The sequence below is a fragment of the Podarcis pityusensis genome (genome assembly GCF_964106645.2).
Source record: "Podarcis pityusensis genome assembly, chromosome: 7".
In the NCBI taxonomy this organism is placed as follows: domain Eukaryota; kingdom Metazoa; phylum Chordata; class Lepidosauria; order Squamata; family Lacertidae; genus Podarcis; species Podarcis pityusensis.
In genome coordinates, this window is record NC_138031.1 from 24687775 (window position 1) to 24712953 (window position 25179).

The window sequence follows — 25179 nt, forward strand, 5'->3', positions numbered from 1 at the left end:
ATCAACCCCAATAGGCTGTCCTGGGGCTCATGAGCCCTGGCATTTGCCTGGCCAGGCCAGGTGCTTATGCCAAGTCTGGTGTCTTGGCTTGTATAGTTTATCATCTGAATTATATGGTCTAATTTTTTTAGCTCCTGATTCCAGTTTTTGGGGCCATTTAGGAAACTGCTTCATAGCAAGCCCAACTAGTCCATCTAGCTCAATATTTCCACACTGACTGGCAGCAGTTCTCCAGGGTTTCAGTCAAGCGACTTTTGCAGTCGGTATCAGGGACTGATTGGACACAGAGGAATGGTTGGAGGAACCAGCTTGGGAACCTCCAAGGGAAGAAGGCCCAGAGTCTGGGGAGTGGTGCTGGGATGACGATGAGTGGAATTGCTGTGCTCATTAGACCTAACTCTTCTGTGAAGATCCTGGTTTTGCTAATAAAGAGTTAACACCAACTTGCTCAGTGTGATTTACTGATGGCTCGCTCCTGTCACTTGGGAATGTCAGGGATTGAACTTTCAACGCACTTCATGCAAAGTATTTGCTGTTCAGTTGAGCTGTGGTCCTGTAGATATATGATGCGTTTTATGTTGGTGTCACTCCATGAACGTCCATTTTCTTCCATGCCATGCATCTGGGCTGCTGGGATCCACCTTGGCCCATTCAAGGTGCTTGTGCAGAGAAGAAGCATCTCTGAGTCCATCTGTGAAATGCTGAAGAGCAACTATGGAATTCAGGCCACTTCCAGGGTCCCATAAATTGTGCCTTGGGTGTACAGTTCCATCACAGAGGATCATTAGTCTCCATGATGTAAGCATTGCCATTTCCTGGCAAATTTCCCCAAATACCACATCCCTCCCCTAATGTTAAAGGTAAAGGTAAAGGGACCCCTGACCATTAGGTCCAGTCGTGGCCGACTCTGGGGTTGCGGCGCTCATCTTGCTTTATTGGCCGAGGGAGCCGGCGTACAGCTTCCGGGTCAAGTGGCCAGCATGACTAAGCCGCTTCTGGCGAACCAGAGCAGTGCACGGAAATGCCATTTACCTTCCTGCCGGAGCGGTACCTATTTATCTACTTACACTTTGATGTGCTTTTGAACGGCTAGGTTGGCAGGAGCAGGGACCGAGCAAAGGGAGGTCACCCCATTGCGGGGATTCGAACCGCTGACCTTCTGATCAGCAAGCCCTAGGCTCTGCGGTTTAACCCACAGCGCCACCCACGTCCTAATGCTAATGCTACTTAAACAGAATTCAATTTTCTACACTTATTATGGATGCTTCCATCGGTATAGAGTTTTTCAGTATGTCAGAACTTTGTATGCTCTCTTAAAATATTTTGGACTAGCCTTTCAAGGAAGGTTTGCAAATCAAGAGTGTTTATGCATTGAAAGCTAGGATCCCAACAAATATTTGCGCTGTAACTTTGCTTGTATACACAGCCTAAGGGTTTGTACAAAGCAAGTGCCAGCTAGATATGTGTTTCCTTGCACAGTCAAAATGACTACTGTATGTTTGCTGTTACTACTAGCTCTATATACAAATACAGCTTATTTGAGATGGGGGAAAACGCACTGGGAATGTCAGAAACCTAAACTCATGAAAGGTGCTGACCAGAAACTGCAATAATCCTGGATCCCTCAAGGTCACCTTCACCTTGTTAAATATAAGGTGATCATTATAACACTGGCTTATTTATCTCCACCCAGTCCAATGTGGAAGGCAAAGAACTGGCAGTGGGAAAAGAGGAGCTTTATGGACGAGTGAGTTTTATGGCCATTTCCACTTGTTTTGTTTTTAAGTAAATGTGGGGACATGTGTGGAACAGGAACCGTCAGAGGTGGAAAGCAGTCAAAGCACTCCCTGTTTGCAGGGCTGGTGAGGCAAAAAAGTTCAAAATAAACAAACATCTCGGTTGCTGCTTTTAATAATTTCTTCTCAGCTGCACTGGAGTTTATTGTGGCCTTCCTCTGGGAGGACTAGGTTGCTTTGCCAAAGTTAGTTTGACGACAGTAAGTCCACTCTACAAGTTTCCATGATATTTTTCCAACACATTTGAGGGATGTGTGAAGAGGATTAACGAACTCCTAATGTGTCAAGGCCTTATTTACAAACTGTTTTTTTCCTGAGTCCTCTGGGTTGCCCTCATGGACTAGGGATTGCATATGGCCCTCCATACCTTTCTATCAGGCCCTCCTTAGGTCATACCCCCTTCCCTGACTACACCCCTCCTTAGTTCATAGAATTTGTACTGCCTGTTGAACCTTAGATATGGAAATCAGGTAACTTAACTGGCTTATTAACAGGGATCTATACAGCTCTCTGGCAGGGCTCTTAACAAAAGCTGGCATTATTTTCTTGTAGTCTGAGGGAAGAAGAGAGAGAAGTGGGAGTCTGGAGACTCGGTTGTGCTTAAGGGTATTAATTCACTGTGCGTGCCTGACTACACTGCAGACCTAAAACCTTGTTTACGCTAAGGCTTTGTTGAAGGTTGATATGGATTAGAGGCCATATGTAATGCACAGTTTACTTGGGATTAAGCCCTCTGAAGACTTAGTTCCAAGTAAATATGTGCAGGATCACGTGATTCATGCTCAGTTGCAGTGAAGCATCACTAAGTCAGCCTAGATTTCTAACCTGTCCTTTTGGTTCTGTTCAAGAATTTCTGACTGAAGTATTCAAATATGGTTTGGCTGTAAAATCTAGGGAATAAATAGAACTACTTCCTTAAAAGCCCCGGAAGGAAGAGGACTCACTGGTCCAAGAAATGAACCAAAGCCCCTTTCCCTAGTTTTCTCTCAGATCCTTATTTCATCTGGAAGCAATATTGGCGATACGCGTAGGAGGCTTCAAAGAACACATTTCTCCCAAGATACCACCCAGAAAAGGAATGAGAGCAGTCTTTCTTTCCAAGAAGCCTGATTAAGTGCCCCTTGTAATAATAGTTACGATAGAATGGGAAGCATCATCATATTCACTACTATGCACTGAAACTAACATCCATTCGTCAGCTGACATTTATTGCTGCGACAAAACAGCAACAACTCTTTATCTGTGTCACAGAGCGATCTCTTAAATACTTGCACTGGGGCAACTGCTCACATGTTATGTCAGTGACTGGCTCAGGACCCCAAACTGGAGGCAATCCACCCTTGCCTCATGGTGAAGACTGGTTACTGGCTGAAACTGAGAGACTGAAAACACTGCCACACCATACCTTTAAATCACATTCAACACATATTTAAAGCACAAGACTTCCTGGGAACTGTAGTGTTCCCCCCTCATATGACTACAATTCCTAGAACCATAAACAAACTACAGTTCTCAGGATTCTGTGAGGGGAGTTATGTGTTTTAAATGTGTGCCGAATGAGCTTTAAATGTATGGTGTGGATCTCCCCAAGGTAATCTTATGGGTGTGGCAACACTCTCTTTTGTTCCATGGTGTTGGAGCTCCCACCCCAATCTCCAAATATGCTCCTGATTTACTATTTTTTTTTAAATAGTAATTAATTTCTGTTGAATGTCCCACCTTTTTTACATTAATATTTAAATCCAGATACAACAAAACAACAATTTTATTATTATTATTTATTTCTTTTTAATGACTTTTTATTCAGAATTAAAACAAAACATATTATCCAGAAATATATCATCCTTATTCCCCCCATTTTCCCTCCCTCCCCCTCCCTTCCCCCACAGAACCCCCCCACCCCCACCCCCCAACTTCCCTCAGTTCCAGTCTTTGATTTCTCTAAAAATGCTGTTTTCTGCATGTTACACAGTTGTATAGATTCTCAAACTATTTAGCTGATTATTATCAATAAAAAGTTTGTGAATGTTTATTCAAAACCAGCCAAGGAGTCCAGTTCGCTTTGTTGCGTCTTCAAATACTTTGTAAAGGGTTCCCATTCATCTTTAAAGTCACAGTTATCCTTGTCCCATAGCTTGTATGTCAGTTTTGCCAGTTCTGCATAGTCCATCAATTTTTCTTGCCATGATTCTTTAGTTGTGAGGGCGATCTGGCTGCGACATCTGTCACCCCATTGATCGCCAGGGTTGATTCGGCTGATCTGGCTGGCTAGGCGGGTGTCCCCTTCCTCCCTCACCGCTCCATGTGCGTCCCTCCCGAAGCTGCACGCTCGGTGGAAGAGGACGACCATCCCAGATAGAAGGCATGTACCGTTCTTCGGTCAAGGGTATACGATAGCTGCGCTCTCCTGCTAGAACCTCCAAACAATTTTATTATTTATACCCCACCATTCTGGATGAGGTTTCCCAACCACTCTGGGCAGCTCCCAGCAGAATAGTAAAAACATGATAAAACATCAAACATTAAAAAACTTCCCTAAACAGGGCTGCCTTCAGATGTCTACTAAAAGTCAGTTAGTTGTTTCTTTCCTTGACATCTGAAGGGAGGGCGTTCCACAGGGAGAGCGCCACTACTGAGAAGGCCTTCTGCCTGTTTCCCTGTAACTTCGCTTCTCACAGTGAGGGAACCAGCAGAAGCCACTCAGAGGAAGACTGAACGATGGGGGAGGAGATGCTAAATGAAAGGACAATCCGTTTTTTTCAAAGAGGCTCTGGAAGATTAAAAAGAAAACACTTTATTTTTAAGTTTTGTTTGACTTAGTTGCCCACTTTCATTTATGAAAAATCCCAACTCCACCAGCCTGAGGTTAGGCAGGCTATGCATCAAAAACTCCCCTGGGCTTTGTGTTTAGGTTCTGTATTTATTCTAAATGAAGTCAGGCAAATCTTATTTAGCCATTGATGAGGGAACCTCAAAAGCGTGGAGTTTCAATTTGGATAAACACTGAAATGTTTAGCGATTTGTCTAAATTTAACCTACCACAGATGTGAGGGAATGAAATGTTAGGCATCTAGCAGGGCATTTCTTAATCTGCTGGTTCCAGATGCAAGCTTTTAAAGTTCACAGTCCTCAAAAGTTACTAAATTACAGTGGCCACCAAAGTGCACTTTTCCATGGATGGATATGAAAACCGTTGTTGTTGTTGTTGCTGCTGCTGCTATACTGCCCTTCATCTCAGGATCACAGGACAGTTTGCAATATAAATACATAAAAATATATCTCAAACAAAATCCACCCACCCCAGTTTAAAAGGCCCTAGATTGTTTAATTAGCCAAAGACCTGGGAGAAGAGGAATGTTTTTGCCCGGCACCTAAAGATATGTTATGAAGGTGCATTGACTAAGACAGCAGCTAGAGTTGGATGTCCTACACCTCTTGCAAATTGGAAGGTGGCCATTTGCTATTGCCAAAATCAAGAACAGCAGCAACACCTCATCTGTGTGAAGTTAAGGCACAGACCGCTAGGAAATGTCTTCCTGCGCAAGTCACAATGAATTTGGAAATGAATGTGAACTCTTGTACAGCTCCTGGTCTTTCCAATGGAACTTGCATAGGAAATGTTCTCAGTGGGTGCCACCCATAATTTTCTCTAACACTAGATCCATTATAACATGGGACTCATTACACAACGCATATGCTTGCAGGCTTGCCAGCACACAGTTTGCCTTACAGACCAGGCTGTGCTAGCCAGCAACCACTGGAAACATTTGCAGACTGGAGCCTAGGACACTAGTCATCATGAAACTCTTGCTCAGGAAACACACAACAGCTGTAAATGGAAAAAAGAGGAAGTCTTTAGTGTAAATGCTCAGAAGTCTTTTCTGGGAAATAAACATGACAGATACAAACACACAGTATTTCAAGATTCCACATTGGTGTCACTGAAAATTGCACAGTGGAGCAAACAAATGCAGGCTGCAATCCTATACACACTTACCTAGGAGTAAGCACCATCGGACTCAATATGCAGACATGCATATACTCACGTCAGTATTTTCTGTTCTGAAGTATCTCGCCTATCGGAAGAGGCATCAATGATTGATAACATTTGAAATAAACATTTTAAAGATTGTCGTCTGATTTTTTTTTTTTTAATCAGTTGACTATCGTGATTTTAAGTGATTAATTAAACCAATTAAAATAAATGCCATAGTTTATCATTACAGATGACATTTTGGATGTGTTTTAGGGATGTGAAGTTATTCAAAGATGCCCTTAATTGATTAGCTGCTTTGCTTTAACTGATTAAAATAAGTAATGATAATGTTTGGATTACTATCACTTGACATTTACTTGACAATAAAGTAAAACTAGTTCACTGTTGGGGAAACCATCTTAACTGATTTCAAGATGTACTTATCTGACAAATCTACCATCTAGACTAAAAGGAAAGTTAAAAAACAAGTTCCTGAAGAGAGCCCTAAGTATGGAGCACTTGATATGGCTGATACAGTTCTACCCCCCTCAATCTACTCCATGTGAGACAAGGACTTTCACTCCTGAGAAACAGTGGGGCTTGGGGGCGGGGTCAGCATGAAAATTGGGGAGCATTTCATACAGGGATGGAGGACGAGTTTAAAAATTCTAATATAAGTCAATGACATTCCTTACAATCAGAGACACTTGAGATGTATAATTTGGTGCAAATATCAATTGGCTCATTAGCTGGTGCCATTGCCTTCCAATAAATGAAAATAACAGCCTATACTAATTCTGATCTCCTAGAGGACAAAAAAGAGGGTAGCACAGGGAGCCTAAGATTATAAACACATACCATAAGCACTTGCCTTTTTCACCAAGACAGAGGTGGGGAACCTCAGGCCCCAGGGCGTAATGAAGCCTTCTAGGACTCTCTGTCTTGCCCTTGGAACCCTTTGCAGGCTGCACCATCTCTCCCCAGACTACTTGCACCCCAACTGTCTTTGAATGACTGCAACATGTCCTTGAACATTGATAACACCATGCCCTCCAACATTCTGCTGATTAAATCAGGACACACATCTTTCGATGCTGTGTTCCCATGCGAGCCAGCTTGGGCTTCTAGCAACTCTCCTAAGAACTCTCAGCACCCTACAGTTCCCAGAATTCTTTGAGGGAAGCCATGACTGTTAAAGTGGCCTCATAGCGCTTTAAATGCATAGTGCAGATGAGACCTATGGAAATAATTATTTTGGTGTGTGTGTCCCCCCCCCAATTCCACACTTGCTGATGTCATTTGGAAGCCAACTGAGATGCCAGCCATTCTGTGTTTTAGGTCTCCTGTTCTAATTCAACCCTCTAATGTTTAACTTTCCCTGAACGGTGACTTCTTTTCAGACTTAAACATTCCCCCTCTCTCTCTTAGAAAGCATCTGTTTCCTGGCTCCCTTTTCAGGAGACCTGGGTGGCCCAAGTCTGCACTTGTTTGAGAAACAAACCCTCACCTACTGTTCAAAGCCTTAATTTTTTTATTTTTTTAAAAAATATTGAGTATATATTTTCTTCTCCTCCTCCATGCTTTCTTATTTTTTTTTAAAGCCTGTAACCAGACTAAGTAAAAAAAGAAAAAGAAGAAAGTCTTTCAGACAAGCCAGCTAAAGTAGAAGAAAAATATTCTGAGGAGCAGCATTTAATGTCCTCTGCCCTCAGGCTGGAATCGCGGGTTTGTTTTCGCACAGCTGTGCCATTTGGAATGTCCCCATGTGGCCAAAAGCAGACTCTGTTCTTCCTTTCTTGCCATTTTTCTCACAGATTACAGAAGTTCACACACAGGGATATCTCACACATTGTTTAGCCTTAAGGCTGCCTTCTGTGTGCCTTTAATGGGCACAGGCTGACTCCCTCAAGTCGCTCCTGGGCTCTGAATACACAAGAGAGAGGCTTGTGTGAACGAACAATTTTTGTGACTGGATTCCTGACAGACCCCAAGGGCCTAGCTAGCAGTTTACATATTGAGCAGATAACCTCATGTGTGTTCTTTGTTCATTCAGCAAAACATGGAGATAACTTTTCAGGGAATTTCACTAGTTTTAAGTGACAACAGCCCTGCTGAGGCATAGTGTTAAACTATGGTTCAGGATAATGAGAATCAGCTGCAATGAGCCTTGGTAACATGTCTTCTCCTTTCTGCAGATTGGGATGAGTTCAATAGCGTGCGCTTTTTCATTTTGAATAAACCACAGTTTCCTGTTACATTCAAACCTGGGAAACTGTAGATTATTTGACTGTAGTTAGTTAACAAACCAGGATTCGAAACCATGGTTTGACTCTGGCTAGTTTGAACTAAACGCAAATCTGGATGCAACAGGAAACAATGATGGATTCAAAACTAGTAGCGTAAGTTTTCAATCTCCTTCTCTTACTGTAGATGTGGATAAGAAGTTGGGGAAGCACCAAAGTTTGCCATGCCTCAATCTCAAAACATGAAATCATTGGTGGGGGACCTTCAGCCCCATGAGACAGATTGTGCCAAACCACAGTCACCTGCCATATGTGATTTTAAGTGTGTGGCAGGTAAAGTTGTGACTTTTGCAGAGTTTGAGTCAAGCAACACCCAGATGACTTCAGATAGAGAAGGCTGTCATAAAGGATCCTTTATTGTCCTTATACTTCACCTTTTTCCTAGTTTTCCATGTTTTTCTTGAACATTGTTTATATGCTTCATGCTTCCTGTGGAATTTTCCATCAGGGTTGTATAGTGAAAGGACACCAAGGCACTGAACATATTAGTGCTGACACACTGGCAAAGGAACAGAGGTCGAGAGGTCATATAAAAGTCTGGATGCCTCTGAAGATTCTTCAGATCTATGAATGTGAAACACATGCTATTTCTTTCTCTTCGCAAAAGGGTAACTAGTTGGCTTTTAAATTTATTTCTACTACTTGCTTTATTGATTTCATCTAGTAATAATTTATTCCTCATGCTTATTACTCTTTGACTGAAATAGCTCTTTCAGTCATAATTTCCTTTAACAAAAAATTCTTGTTTCTCCAGCCTCCTCATCAGTCAGAAGAGTTTTTCTCATTGAATTTGATCAAATCTCCTACAATTTTAAATATGCCTTGTTGCCCACCAAGCCATCCTTGTCATTATCTTTTTCTTACATGTAAGTTATAGCAGCCATTTTGCTCTACTTGTCCATGGCTGCTTTAATTTCCTAACTGTATTTAGGAAGCTAGTGCTGGGAGTGCAGTGGGAGGGTATCATTTTTTCCTCTCCTGGGCATTTATTTATTGGGTACCTATCAAAAAAGGAAATAAAAATGGCAGCATGCTAAAAGTGTCTATAAATTACGCAGCGCTAATTGAACTATTGTGTAGGGTTTTTTATATTTGAATCTGTTTTATGAGACTCTTCTGTTGTGTTTATACTATATTTTTGTATGCCACTTGGAATTTCATACACACACACACACACACACACACACACTTATATTCAGATTTATTTATTTTTAATTTTTTTGTGTTGACTTCTGTGCTGGGGGATAAAAAAAGAGAGGATATGAATTGGCTCCTAAATGTCCACAGAATATTTTGCTATGCAGGGAAATGTGTTTTTAAGGAAATGGTGATTAACGAGTTAACAACTGTTGCAGAAATGGGCCAAAAGAAAAGGATATTTTGCTCCAAATGCTTGCTGTTGCGTGCTGTCACCAAGTGTTATCCCATTAGTACAAATTGCTGCTTGATGAGACCAAGCTGAATCAATATGGTGAATGTCACCCATAAGCAGAGGGGTCAGGTTGCCGGTAGGGAATATGATCCTGGAAACCAGTAACAATTATGAAAGATTAGGTGAAAAGGAAAGGCAACAAGGAATTCAGAGGCTGGCATAACTGGAGTGCAACATTTATCTTTCAAAAAATGTTAGCAGTTTGCAAATATTAAGCTTAAATATTGACAGCTAAGCTTGAGTTCACCAGTTGTTTCCTGAACCCTTTTATCTCAGCATTCAAAACTAGCTAATTATTTTTGTGCTGTGAGAAAGGACAGCTGTCAATGGTGCCAGAAACCACCTTCTCCCGATAACATGTAACATTTTTTTTAAAAATGAATTGCTTCCTATGAAATACCTTGTAGTGATTTAACAACAAAAGCTTCAACTGTAACAAACAAGTACAAAGCAATTTCTTATATAAAAACAATTTCACATCCAATACAGGCACAGATTGGTATAAAAATCTCTGCTTAAAAGGCTTGTGTAAAAGAAAGATGTTTCAGAGCCACCAGAAAAGACAATAGCATATTTTGTTATCCTAAATCTTGACATCACTTCTCTTTTGTGTTTTCTTGCACTCACAATGGTGCTTTGGGCTGCAATTGCTGGTGCTGGGAAGTCCATAACTTGAAGGTGGCAGGACATAGTCTAAGTCATGTGAGACATTCTATTTTCTGTTCTTGTTGCTTTAATAACATTTAGTTCTTCCCAAAGGCTCGTGGGCTGTAACCTTGAGTACACACAGTAGGGAGTATGGCTCACTGACTTACCTCTGCATAACCTTGCCAACAAAGCTCCGTATAGTAAAAGCTATGGTTTTCCCAGTATGGAAGTGAGAGCTGGACCATAAAGAAGGCTGATCGCCGAAGAATTGATGCTTTTGAATTATGGTGCTGGAGGAGACTCTTGAGAGTCCCATGGACTGCAAGAAGATCAAACCTATCCATTCTTAAGGAAATCAGCTCTGAGTTCTCACTGGAAGGACAGATCCTGAAGCTGAGGCTCCAATACTTTGGCCACCTCATGAGAAGAGAAGACTCCCTGGAAAAGACCCTGATGTTGGGAAAGATGGAGGGCACAAGGAGAAGGGGACGACAGAGGAAAAGATGGTTGGACAGTGTTCTCAAAGCTACCAGCATGAGTTTGACAAAACTGCGGGAGGCAGTGGAAGACAGGAGTGCCTGGCGTGCTCTGGTCCATGGGGACACGAAGAGTCGGACACGACTAAACAACAACAACAACAACAAACATGTATTGGAGCATAGGGAGGTGCCTTATATTTTAGACCACCGGTTCATCCAGCACACAATTGCCTACATCAACTGGCAGTGTCTCTCCTGGGTTCTGGCAGGAGTCTTTCTCAGCAGTACCTGGAGATGATGGGGATAGAACCTGGGACCTTCTGCATGCAAAGGAGATTGTTGACCACTGAACTATGGTCCTTCATAGGACTACACTGCCAAACATCTGATGGGTCTTACCCTTAAGGAAGCCATGCTCGTTGTTTTTCAGCAAGACTTGTTCTTCTACATGCTTAATAATTTTATCTTTAATAACACTTTCCAGCAGTTTTATTGGAACATATGTTAAACCAATTACACTGTAATTTATCAGATCCCCCCTACATTCCTTTTCAAAATTTGGTTACATTGGCCACTTTCTGGCCTTCGTGAATGAAGGCTGATCTTGGGGACAAGTTACATATTTTTGTCAGAATATCAGAAATTTTATATTTGAGTTCTTTAAGAACTATCAGATGGATGGCATCTGGACCCAGTGATTTGTTGATTTTTAATTTGTCAATAAGGCCTAGAACTCCATACCTTGTCATTTGCCTCATTTCCTCATAGTCACTTCCTAAGAAAGTTAGGTTAGGCACAGGGATTTGCTCTTCAACTTTGTCAGTAAAGACAGAGGCAAATAATTCATTCAGTTTCTATACAATCTCATTTTTGTCCTTTAGCTCACCTTTGACTCCCTTGTTGGCCAAAGGTCAGCCTTTTGCAGGTTTCCCTTTCTAATGATTTTAATTGTTGGTCTTAATGTTATTTTAGGTAAGTGTTCCTCAAATTCTTTCTTGCTTTCCACATCCGTTCTTGTCTGCTTGCATTATATTTACCAAAGTTTGTATTCCTTTTCTTCTCATTTGGACAAAACTTTCATTTTCTGAAGATAGCTTTCTTGCCTCTAATAGTTTGTTAAACATGACTCCGCTTGTTAACCTTGCTGACATCCTCTTAGTCTTGGTAGTACCTTTCCTGATTTGTGGTACAGTACAGGTGAACTAATACCAGTGTACTGGAAGAAGCAAAGATCACCAGTGTTGAAGCGCTGATTCTTCAACATCAATTTCATTGGACTGGTCATGTTGTGCGGATGCGTCTTCCAAAGCAACTACTCCATTCTGAACTTAAAAATGGAAAGCATAATGCTGGTGGTCTAGAAAAGAGGTTTAAAGACTGTCTCGTGGCAATTTTTTAAAAAAATGTAGTGTAAACACCAACAATTGGGAAACACTTGCCTGGGAGCGCTCCAATTGGAGAACAGCCTTTACCAAAGGTGTCACAGGCTTTGAAGATGCTCGAACTCAGGACGCAAGGGAGAAACATGCTAAGAGGAAGGCACACTTGGCAAACCCTCACCACAATCAACTCCCACCCGGAAACCAATGTTCCCACTGTGGAAGGACGTGTGGATCCAGAATTAGCCTCCACAGTCACTTACGGACTCATTGTTAAACCGTGTTTATGGAAGACAATCTTACTCGGCTATGAGTGATCACCAAAGAAGAAGAAGACACTCTTTGTTTTAGCTGAGCTATTATTGTGGTTTCGAATAACCTTGAAGCATTCTGGAGAGATTTGACCCTCTTGACTTTCTCTTTCAACTTCCTTGACAACAATCTCCTCATTTTTGAGAAGCTTTGTCTTCTGAATTCAAATGTGAGCATGTTGGACTTTATTGGTAAATGCCCACTTGCATATATATTAAAACTGGTAGCACTGTGGTCACTTTTCCAAGTCAGTTCAACAGCACATCCTGGGTGCCACTTAAAATTAAGGTTCTTCTCTCCTCTGGTTGGTTTCACAACCAACTATTCTGCAGCACGAAATTTAGGGTATCTAGAAATTTAACCTTTTTGTCATAACTCAAGCTTGCATTTATCCCATCCGTGTAAAGGGAATTGTCACAAAGTACTGCCACATTTCCTTCTTGGGGAATCCTTGATTTCATGCCCCATTTTGGTAGCAGATGACACGCTTTGTATGTAAACGTTTCCAGGTCCAATCCTCAACACCTTCAGTTAAAGGCTCAGTTAGAAGGGGGAGAAGCCTCTTCTGAAGACCCTGGAGAATCTCTACCAGTCAGAGTAGACAGTACAGAGTATGGACTGAACTAAGTAGTATGTACTGAACACAGAGTAGTACTTAACTAAGCAGACTAATGGCCTTTCCTGGCAAAAGGCAGTTTCCTATATTTCTGCATCTAGACCACTCATTAACTTCATTTACAGGCCTGTTGCAAGGCTAAAATGCTGCCAGGTATTGGTTGGAAAAATCATAGAATCATAGAATAGAATCATAGAATCATAGAGTTGGAAGAGACCACAAGGGCCATCGAGTCCAACCCCCTGCCAAGCAGGAAACACCATCAGAGCACTCCTGACATATGGTTGTCAAGCCTCTGCTTAAAGACCTCCAAAGAAGGAGACTCCACCACACTCCTTGGCAGCAAATTCCACTGTCGAACAGCTCTTACTGTCAGGAAGTTCTTCCTAATGTTTCGGTGGAATCTTCTTTCTTGTAGTGTAGATCCATTGCTCCGTGTCCGCTTCTCTGGAGCAGCAGAAAACAACCTTTCTCCCTCCTCTATGTGACATCCTTTTATATATTTGAACATGGCTGTCAGAGCTGCTTCCAGATCCTAGCTCACAGAGGATCACGCTAGCCAGCGATCATTAAATAAAAGTCTTTATTGAGTTACAGTTTCCATTCTCAAGCTGCTGCGTGCAACTCTACGTCTCATGGTTAGATCGGCGAAGCTCCATCTGAGTCTCCGCCCCTTGTACACCAACTTAATATCCTAGCCTTGCTCCACCTTTTCCGCCTGACTGTTCTTCTCTGGGTCCCTCTGCCCCCCGGGGTCTCTTCCTTCCGGGATTCCTCTGACGCTGACGCTGACCCCCCTGACTCTTCTCCCTCCTTTCGGCGGGCTTTAGGACCTGGCTCCCTTTCCGGGCTGCCTACTGCGCCACCTTCCTGTGCATTTGAACTTGGCACGCTCGCCCAACCTTCCACCTTCCGTCTGACCGTTTCTTCGCTCCCCGATGGAGGTGTGGCCACTCCTGACTCGTGCCCTCCCCCCTGTTGTGAGCTGCCAGCGCTTGATCCCTGGCGCCCTTCCTCTTCCCTGCTCTCTGGCGGTGACGCTGGTCCTGATTTCCAACTGCTCCCCTCTGAGTCCCCTCTGGCTCTATCTTCCTGGGGTGTCCCCCTAGGCTCCCCCCTTGCCCTGGCCACTGGTGCTCCTTTCTGTGAATCTTCTGATTCACTGGAAAGACTCGGAGATCTCGGGTCGTCGTCATCACTCATCTTTTCTTCTGCCTCCTCTCCCTCGCTCTCTGTTTCCTCCCTTGCCCTTGCCTCTGCTCCTGAACCCCTGACATCCATCCCCCCCTCGAAGCCCCCTCTTCCCCCCTCCCCTCCTTCCAGTGCGGGATCTGGGTGCTGCCGTGTCAGGGGGACGAATGTCGGATACAGTTCGCTTCCCGTGGCGGGCCGCCATCCGAAGTCTTCCGGTTCTTCCTCCCTGCTCTCGTTGACGACGGTCACCTCCGCTTCCATCTCTGTGCCGCCGTGCTCGAAACCCGGGTCGTCCCCGAAAACGTCCATGTCCGTCTCTCCCTCGTTGCCTTCTGGAGACGTTGCTCGTCCTGGACCCTCCAGCCACCTTCTGCGGAACTGCTCCTCTGGTCGATCATCCCACCAATACGAGGGTTCTGAAGCAGATCCCGAGGGTGACCCCTCTGGGGAACGGGCGTCTCGTGTCGGTTCCTCGTCCGAGTCGAACCCCCGGAACGTGCTGGCTGAAAGCGTGGGCGTGAAAAGCCAGTCGTCGAAAAAGTCTGCTGGCATTGGCCTATGTGGGAAGAGGGCATGAAACTCTTCTTTGAGCAGAGGTTCGTCTAAAGCGTAGCCCGGCACCCAGCTGTTGGCACTGGCCGGGGTGCCCTCCTTGGCGAGAAGGTATTCTACCCCCTCTTCCCCCCATCTGGAGTCCAAAATCTCCGTGACTTCGTTGATGCGCTCCTCCTGTGCCACTCCCCCTTGCCCGGTTCTCTCTCGGAGCGGACCCGGTGCCGTTCCTGGTTCCTGAAACCTGTGAGGTGCCTTGTAGGGAGTGAGCACCGATCTGTGGAACACCGGATGCATTCTGGAACCCTCCGGAAGAGCCAGCCTGAAAGCCACCGGGTTGACCTGTTCGTCGACTTGGTAGGGCCCCAGTTGTTTATGCCCTAGTTTCTTCTTCGCCAACGACCTGGCCGGCACTGCGTGGGCTGCTAACCAGACCCAGTCTCCCACATGGATCTCTTCGCCAACCCTTCTGTGTTTGTCCGCTTGTACCTTGTATGCGTGTTTAGCCAGCTCCAGGTGCCGCCGCAGCTGATCGTGGACCTCCTGCAACTCCGACGCGAACGCATCTGCTGTCTGCGGCTCCCCCTCCCCCATTCTTTCCAGTCCCGGGAAGGTTCTAGGGTGCCTCCCGTTGTTGGCGAAGAACGGCGTGACCCCCGTGGACACGTGCTTCGTGTTGTTGTAGGCGAACTCGGCGAGAGGCAGGTAATCCACCCACGTCGCAGGCTGTTGATTCGCATAACATCTCAGGTACTGCTGCATGATGGCATTGACCCGCTCCGCTTGCCCGTTGGTCTGCGGGTGTCTAGCCGACGCCAGGTTGATCTTGACGTTCAGGAAGCCCATCAGCCTCTGCCAGAAGTTTGAGATGAACTGTCGCCCTCGGTCGGACAGAATAGACCGCGGCAGACCGTGAACCTTGAACACGTGGTCTATGAACAGTTTGGCGGTTTGTTCCGCCGTGGCCACCTTCGCACACGGAATGAAATGTGCCATCTTGGAGAACAAATCCACCACCACCAGCACAGCCGTCTTGCCCCTCGAGCTGGGCAGATCCGTGACAAAGTCCAGGGCCACTCTCTCCCATGGCTCGAACGGAGTTTGCAGCGGTTCCAGCAGTCCGGCCGGCGGTCTGTGCACTGGTTTGGACCTCTGGCAGGTGTCACACCTCGCCACGTAGTCCGCGACTTCCCCTCTCATTCCGGGCCACCAGAAGTCTCTGGCTACTAATTCCACCGTCTTCTCCTTGCCAAAGTGCCCGGCAGTGGGCGCGTCGTGCAGCTGCTGCAGTACCTTGGCGCGAAGTTCGTCTCCCGGCACGTAGATGGCCCCTTTACGGATGAGCAAACCATCTCGCAGCTGGAACTCGTCGGTCGCTGCCGTGCCCCTGTGCACCTCTGCCATCTTTGCTTGCGCGAAGGAGTCATCCTGCAACGCTCGTCGCACCGCATCCAGGTCAACTGTCGCCGCCGCGCACGCCCACACTGTCGGTGCGAAGATGTGCATGGCGGCCGCTGGCGTTGCCTCCTCCAGATACTGTGGCTTACGGGAGAGAGCATCCGCCATGATGTTGGTGTCCCCCGGGACATACTCTATTCGGAAGTCGAAATTCGCAAAGAACTCAGCCCAACGTATCTGCCTCTGGTTCAGGAACTGTGCCATGCGCCAGTGCTCTAGATTCTTGTGGTCCGTGCAGACCTGCACCGTGTGCTTGGCGCCGATCAGGAAGTGCCTCCACGCTTTGAACGCTGCATGAATGGCCAGCAACTCCCTGTCCCAGATGGTGTAGTTCTGTTCGGACTTGCTGAGCTTCCTTGAGTAAAACGCTCCCGGCCTCCAAACCCCCTGCGGGTCTTTCTGCAGCAGGACTGCTCCCACGGCTCTGTCCGAAGCGTCTGTCTCCACCCTCATCGGCCTGCTGGGGTTGACATGAAGCAGCTGCTCTTCCGACGCGAAGAGACGCTTGAGTGCCTGAAAGGACTGCTCCGCCTGCTCTGTCCAGATGAACTTCTTTTTCTTGGAGCTGAGCGTGTCCGTGATGGCCGCTGTCTGCATCGCAAAGCCTTTGATAAACTTGCGATAGAAGTTCGCGAAGCCGACAAACCGTTGGACCTCCTTCCGGTTGCGTGGGCTTTTCCAATCCAACACTGCTCGGACCTTGGCGCTGTCCATGGCGAGCCCTTTATCAGACAACTTGTAGCCCAGGAAATCCACCTCGGTCACGTCGAATTGGCACTTCTCCAGCTTGGCGTAAAGCCTATGTTGCTGTAGCCTGCTCAGCACTTCCTTGACGTGTCTGTCATGCTCCTGCTGCGATTCCGAAAAGATCAGGATGTCATCCAAGAAACAGACGCACGTCTTGTAGAGGAGCCCCGCCAACACGTGATGCATGAAAGCTTGAAAAACGTGGGAGCCATTTTGCAATCCAAAAGGCATAACTCTATATTCGTAGGTGCCCAGGGGCGTGAACATGGCTGTCTTCCACTCATCTCCCTCCCGCATGCGAATGAGGTTGTATGCCCCTCGCAGGTCCAACTTGGTGAACACTCTGCCCTTCCGTACCTTTGCGAGGAGGTCGTCGATTCGGGGCATGGGGAAGTCCGATGGCTTGGTCACACTGTTCAAGATGCGAAAGTCCACTACAAGTCTTTTTTGGGGCGTGTCCCGCTTCTTAACAAAGAATACCGGACTGCCCCCCGCTGCCTTGGACTCTCGGATGAAACCGCGCTCCAAATTATGATCTATGAACTCTTTGAGTTCCTGCAGTTCGTCCTCAGACATGGAATACAGCTTCCCTTTGGGCAGCGCCGCCCCCGGCAGCAGGTCAATTTTGCAGTCATATGGTCTGTGGGGGGGTAGCCTGTCTGCCTCTTTCTCGCAGAAAACCTCCAAAAATTCTGCGTACTTGTGGGGAACCGCTTGCAGCGTGCCTAGCTGCAGCTGTGACTCCTCTTCCCCTCCTTCCTGCCTGGGCACGATGCAGTGTTCAGCGCAAAAGGAAGAGCCGAAGGTCAGCTGCCTCTGGTACCAAGCCAGCGTCGGGCTGTGCTTGTCCAGCCAACTCATGCCCAATACAATGGGCGTGTCCGATAGTTGAGTGACATTGAAGCTGATGATTTCCCTGTGATTCCCAAGTCGCATCACCATTGGTGGTGTCTGCTTCACCACTTGCCCCCCTAGCAGCTCCCTGCCATCCACCGTGACAACCTGCAGGGGCAGCGTGGCAGGCAGCAACTGTATAGCGTGCCGGTCGACAAAGTCCTGCCCTATAAAGTCCGCATTGCTTCCGGAGTCAATGGTGATTGGCACGTCCATGGTGATTCCATTGGGCAGCTGGAGCGACGCGGTGAGCCTCACTACCGGTTTGGGCGGGAGGGGGTCCATGGGCTGTAAAATCTCTGGGGACTGCTTCACTGACACGTCTGGCTGGGCCCCAGTGCCTCTTCCTCCAACCAGACTCCTTCGTTTCCCTGCTGTGGTTGTCCTTGCTGCGTTGCTGCAGTTACCATTGCTGAGGCTGCAGTGTGCTTGTGGAGCCTCTGGGGACACTCTTTCGCCATATGCTGTGGATCATCGCAGATGTAACACTTCCTGTTCCCTCTAGGAGGCTTCGCTTTCACTGCTGCCGGTGCTAGGGCTCTGGCTGCTGACTGAGCCCTTGCACCTCCAACCTCCATAGGTTCCGCTCCTCCTCCTGGCGGAGGCGTGGATTGCGCACGCGCTGCTTCTCTGGGAAGGAAGGAGGAGCCCCTGGCTGGTTCGCGCCCTCCACGCCCTTCGTCCCTGCTCCACGGACGTCCTTCCAGCCGCACCCCCACCGCCAGCGCCCTCTGAACGATCTCCTGCGTGGTCCGGGGTCTCTCCCCCCTCGCAATTTCATCTTTAACCGAGCCGTGCAATCCCTCCCAAAACAGGTCTCTTACAGGAGCCGAATCTCTGTCCCATTCCAGGGCACTGACCAAAGCGAAAAAGCGGGCATGGTACTGCCTTACGCTGGCCCTCCCTTGCTTCAGTCCATGTATCTGCTGCCGAGCAAGATCCACGTCAATGCTTGATAAAAAGCACCCATCCATCGCTTTAATAAAGGCATCCGCATTTTGGAGCGCCGGATCCTTATCTCTCCACAAATTGCGCAGCCATGCTTTAGCATCTCCATGCAAATGGGACATGATGAATCCCACCTTCTCTTGCTCATCTCTAAAGTCTTTGTTCAGCAGTTGCAGTGCACACATTACATCTGCTCTAAAGTTGGGGTACTGTTGCAAATTCCCATCGAAGTGAGAGACCAGACCGCCTGTTCGTCTCCCCAACCCAATCCCCTCCGGTTTGGGTGTCAGTTGCCCTTGCTTCGTAAGCACTTCCAACCTGACCTGGAGATCCCTGTAGGCGGCAGCTGCGTCCTCCTCTCTCTTCCTGGATGCAAGAGCCTCGGCATTCAGTCGTGTCACTGCTTCTCTGAGTTCCACTATCTGCTGTTCGGCCGTCATGTTGTCTGCCGTTCGTGAGCTCGCTAGTAGGCACCCGCTTTCTCTCCTCTCCGCGAGGACGTAGATGCCCACAATCTAGGGATGGAGCTTACTGTCAGAGCTGCTTCCAGATCCTAGCTCACAGAGGATCACGCTAGCCAGCGATCATTAAATAAAAGTCTTTATTGAGTTACAGTTTCCATTCTCAAGCTGCTGCGTGCAACTCTACGTCTCATGGTTAGATCGGCGAAGCTCCATCTGAGTCTCCGCCCCTTGTACACCAACTTAATATCCTAGCCTTGCTCCACCTTTTCCGCCTGACTGTTCTTCTCTGGGTCCCTCTGCCCCCCGGGGTCTCTTCCTTCCGGGATTCCTCTGACGCTGACCCCCCTGACTCTTCTCCCTCCTTTCGGCGGGCTTTAGGACCTGGCTCCCTTTCCGGGCTGCCTACTGCGCCACCTTCCTGTGCATTTGAACTTGGCACGCGCGCCCAACCTTCCACCTTCCGTCTGACCGTTTCTTCGCTCCCCGATGGAGGTGTGGCCACTCCTGACTCGTGCCCTCCCCCCTGTTGTGAGCTGCCAGCGCTTGATCCCTGGCGCCCTTCCTCTTCCCTGCTCTCTGGCGGTGACGCTGGTCCTGATTTCCAACTGCTCCCCTCTGAGTCCCCTCTGGCTCTATCTTCCTGGGGTGTCCCCCTAGGCTCCCCCCTTGCCCTGGCCACTGGTGCTCCTTTCTGTGAATCTTCTGATTCACTGGAAAGACTCGGAGATCTCGGGTCGTCGTCATCACTCATCTTTTCTTCTGCCTCCTCTCCCTCGCTCTCTGTTTCCTCCCTTGCCCTTGCCTCTGCTCCTGAACCCCTGACAATGGCTATCATATCACCCCTTAACCTCCTCTTCTCCAGGCTAAACATGCCCAGCTCCCTTAGCCATTCCTCATAAGGCATCGTTTCCAGGCCTTTGACCATTTTGGTTGCCCTCCTCGGGACACGTTCCAGTTTGTCAGTGTCCTTCTTGAATTGTGGTGCCCAGAACTGGACACAGTAATCCAGGTGAGGTCTGACCAGAGCAGAATACAGTGGCACTATTACTTCCCTTGATCTAGATGCTATACTCCTATTGATGCAGCCCAGAATTGCATTGGCTTTTTTAGCTGCCGCGTCACACTGTTGGCTCATGTCAAGTTTGTGGTCAACCAAGACTCCTAGATCCTTTTCACATGTACTGCTCTCAAGCCAGGTGTCACCCATCTTGTATTTGTGCCTCTCATTTTTTTTGCCCGTTGTATACAAATTGGACAGTGGAACAGCATTAATCTCCACTGAAATAGACCAGGGCAAAATACCACTGTCAGTTTGAATCTCAGTACTTGGTGAAATTGGCACTTAGGAACAGAAAAATATAAACATGTTTATCATTAGATTATCTGACATCCCGTGATCCTCTGGGACCCTAGAGTGTCTCACAAGAAATGAACCGTTAGTTAAAATACATCAAATCAAAACAAGACAAACATCACAAAAACAACCAGGGAGCTTTAACAGTTAAAATTATTAAAATAGAACCACATATGGCACAGTGATTCCAGTAGAACAGCAATGCAAGGAGTAATGGGAACAGCAAGATGAGCCATCTATCAAAATCATACAGCAGCATGCCCCAGCCTAGTGCACTCCACATGCTGAACTCCAGCTCCCATCATCCTTGACCAATAGCCATGCTGATTGGGGATGATGGGAGTTGTAGTCTCTCCCCCCAACCCCCCCCTCAAACCCAGAGGGGCATTACATTGGGGAAGGCTGCCTTACAGAATGGCCTTCTGGATCAGTGAGTGATTATTTAGCTGAGTATTCTGCTTGCGGACCACCAGATGTCTCTGGAAAGCTCAATAAGCAGGGAACAGTCCCCACCCAATCTGTACTCTATCCTATGCAGGTGGGGAGTGCAGGTGGAGAGTGTATTCCATGCAGGTGGGGAGGGCATCTAGGGTGTAAAACTGGGACACGAGGTAGCCTACTGGGAGATACCATGGGAGAGTGTTTCAAAATGCTACATCCTGTGACACCTGCTGTAGCTAAACACATATTCTGCTTGCTGGCAACTAATACAATTTGCATCAAGATGTTAGATGCCAAGTCCTGCTTCGCCAGTGGAGATTTCATGCCAGCTGTGGTGACCAGCATTCGTGGCATCTTTTGCCCCAGTGGAGCAGTCATAAGGCTCTCAAAAATATGAGAAATGAACGCATAATAAATTCACAGTTCTCAATTACTTGTCATCTTTTTCTTCTTTTTTTAAACTAAAGATTTGAATACATTGCCTCCTCCAGTTTTCCCTTGTGGCAGAAAGGGACTAATGCTATGAAAGAGACTTTTCTTTTTAAAGAAGAGATGATTAAGAAGACGATGAAGAAATCAGCTGGTGCTCCAACCACTTTGGCCATGAAAAATGATTTTTGTTTAGTAGTTTTCAAATACTATTGAAAGTCTGGTTGCTTGTTGTTTCATCACTGACATAAAAATAAAACATAGCTGATTAAATTGCATCCATGTGGGTCTAATATTGTCATTATTTTTATTTTTCATATTTGATATTGGATCAGGACCTGTATAAAAATCCCCTATGGTATTGCTTTATAAATGATTTAAATCTACCCGGGTGATAAAAAAGGTGGATGATTTTTTTTTAAAAAAAGTGTCAGGGAAGACACTGGAGGTGTCATTCATTTTAACTCATTCAGTCCAAACCTGCCAGGCATCCTCATTTGTTCTGCCAAGCCATTTTGGCTAAGCCATGCTTACCTGCCAATCACCCGATGCATAGGCACGTAGAAAGAAATACAAAATATTATGTTTTCTCATTTTGCATTTTTCTGTTGTGAACTGCCCTGGGATCTTTGAATGAAGGACTGAATAGTAATAATAATAATAATAATAATAATAATAATAATAATAATGCAGGGCAGAAAGGGACTTCAGAAGCACTGCATACTTATCTCCTATTAGTGGGACTTCAAAGTGCAGTGCAGGGCTGTTTGCAACTCCCTTTGAAAATAGCCTTGTGCTGTGCTTTAAAGTCCTGATAATCAGCTGACCTTGGGGGCTTCAAAGCACCATACCAGTCTCTTTGCAAGCCCCAGGGTGGCAATTTGGAGTCCCTATGATCAGCTGATTGTTGGGACTTCAAAGCACCATGTCACTTGACATCGTTGTGACACCCGGTGATTAAAAGGAGGGTGAACCCCACCCAACTGCCTAATCTGGCCCACGGACAGGGGAGCAGGGGAGATAAGGCTCTGGCTGGATCCAGTTCCCTACTCCTTGTATAGACAATACTGAATGAGATGCACCAGTGGTCTGACTGTATAAAATAGCTTCTTGTGTTCCTTTGACTGGCTCCATCAGTGATCTGACTCAGTATAAGACAGCTTTACTGGTTCAGAACCAGTTTCTTTAGCCGAAAGGTTGTTAGGTTAAACTCTGGGGGGAAGCATAGATTATTTTATTTTATTTTTTTGCTTATTGCACAGTTGTTCTGATGGTTTGGTGTGGTCCTTCTGAAAGCTAAACAGCTCCTCTGTGCTTTCTAGGTACTGACTCCCCAACCATCAAGCCTGATGTGCAGCCAGTTTTTGCAACTTAAAGGATTATGTGAGAAAGACTGTAAAATATCAAGCATGTTCTCCATCAGCCAGGAAGTCTACTAGAGCACACGCCTGAGAAGGAAACTGTGAAGCTATTGTCAGAGGCCTCAGCTGACCCCACTCTTGGAATCTTTTCAACCACCTGTTAGTACCTTGGCAAAGAGAATGGACTATGAGGAGCAATGACTGAAGGGGCTGCTCAGGAGGTCTCTGCTAACAAAAGCCTTCATAAGAAAGAGAGAGAGATGAATTACGAATCTTGAAGAGTGATCCATGGAAACAGGTCATCTGATTAGGGTTCGGGTAACAAATTCCTAGGCTACGGTAGGTTGCAGTATGAATGAGTGGTTTTTATTACGAGCCACAGCACAGAAGAAGTGGACTGCAAATGGAATCCCAATTAAAGGTTGCTGCGGAATTGAGTATATGAGTTTTCTGTCCATCTGTACTTAGTTCAATCCAGTTGCTAACGAGGGTGGGGTTGATCTATACCGTAGTGTAAAATATAATTTCAGCAGATCTTGCAAGGATGATAAAATCTCCATTTGCCATATCAGATTAGATTAGTTCACATTTAAAGGTGAACCTGCCAAATTTGCACTTTGTGGACAATTGGCAAACCAAAACACAACCATTTTTTCAAATTCTCTGAATTTTGCAATGCAGCTCTTCAGCCTAGTAGTGTGCACAAAAATGCACATATTTGTGGCCATAACTTGCAAATATGCAATATATTAGGGGAAATTGCTTTGCAAAAATGTGCAAATTAGGAGAAATTCACACTAAAAAGCTGATGTATTTTCATGAGAACTTTCTTAAAAATTGCAAATTGATTTGAAAATGTGGAGAACTGAACCAAGAACTGGAAAAAAGAGAAATGATTCATCCATCATTAGTTCTGATAGCCTAATCATTTATGAGCTGGTGCAGAAACCCTTAAGGCTCAGACAGAAGAATTATGTGTAACCAGCATACAGAACCCCTGTAAACTGGCCCAGTGGAGCCCAGCCTGGCTCTTCTATTTTACCACACATCTCCTGCCTGGGCTCTTGCTTCCCTCCTTGTCCCTGCCCATTTCTCCTCTCTTTCATTGCTTCTCTTCATTCATTGGGTCTGCATACTCAGCCAAACACTGTCTGAAAATTCTGAGAAATTTCATCTGGGTCTTAGTTTCCTCTCCTCTGTTCCAGTTCCTCCATACCCTGTCTCTCACCACTCACAACAAAAGTAACCTAGATGTCTCTACAATCCACCACAACCCACTTGGCAGTCATCACTGAATCACACACATGAATAATCTACCAGCCTCTCCTGTTATGAATGACGAACTGTGCATCTTGTCTCAGTCTGCACAGGCTTGAATCTGCATGTGGCACTCTAGGCTTAGGAAATTGCTCTGCCTCTCTCCAAAGCAAGTTTCGGAAGGGTGATTCCTGCTGCTACAAAATCCACGGCCATCAGGATTATCTCACCATTTCCCTCCAAATGTTTTCAACCTCCGAGCCAGTTTTCCCACCCCTGCCTGATCCGTATTTGTGTTACTTGAGGTCAGTTATTATAAACCACCATTCGCTTCTCAGGAATGCAGTAAATTCAGCGGCTGTATAAATGGAGTTTCTATCGACGCTCACAGCTCTCAGGCTTGCGACCGCCAGTAATCCCCCCCATTCCAGTCCTCTGCCCCCTTCTCCCTTTCTCCTTCCAGCATTAATGGTTTCCAGCTGTGTGTTCTTTGGATATGTCCCTGCATCGGCTTTTTCCATAATGTGGAGCCAGCCCACTTCCAAATCCCAGATGTGCTATTTATTTACTCTGCAGCATCTGTGTCTCGCTACGGTCCTGTCACTGCAACGTGGCAAACTTGTGAAAAATCAGACTGGCAGCCAGTTAACAAGCTGCATTACCCTGTGAGAACATTTCAAAGGAGAAAGTTAAAAGCCAGGAAAGGGTGTGTGTATGTGTGTGTGTAGGAAAGGAGGGAGGGAATGATGGAAATCAGGAAGAAACAGACAATGTTTTTTTCTGTACCATGTTTTACAAGGTTACAGATGACTAGTAGTGACATTAACGTTGGAAGCCGGGGATTTTGCTCTTTTTGAAGAGGGTGCTGGAAACCCAATAAAGTCTATAGGAAGAAGGATGCATCTAACCACTGCCAAGGCAAGCATCTCATTACTAACTATTCCCTGGTCCAGACTCATAAATGGCACCTTCATGCAATCTATTGCAATGTAGGCAAGTGAAAACTGGAAAGTGAGCGAGAGCCCCCACAAATCCTCTGGCTGCACACACACCATAGATTTAAACAGTGCTTCCCCCCCTAAAAAAATGTTTAGGGGTACTCTCATTTTCCTACTCATATTGAAATACTGCCCCTCAAT

The 25179-nt window shown here is 46.2% G+C and overlaps 2 long non-coding RNA genes across 2 annotated transcripts in view; one reads left to right on the forward strand and one right to left on the reverse strand.

The window, feature by feature from the left end:
• Positions 1-25179, forward strand: part of LOC308481510 — a 351692-nt gene that overhangs the window by 63237 nt on the left and 263276 nt on the right. The window lies entirely within an intron of this gene.
• Positions 3709-25179, reverse strand: part of LOC308481509 — a 34578-nt gene continuing 13107 nt past the window's right edge. Inside the window, exons 2-3 of the long non-coding RNA XR_013988724.1 lie at positions 5794-5872; positions 3709-4566 (exon numbers count right to left, since the gene is read on the reverse strand). This is a non-coding gene — a long non-coding RNA (uncharacterized lncRNA). The remainder of the gene's footprint in view (positions 4567-5793; positions 5873-25179) is intronic.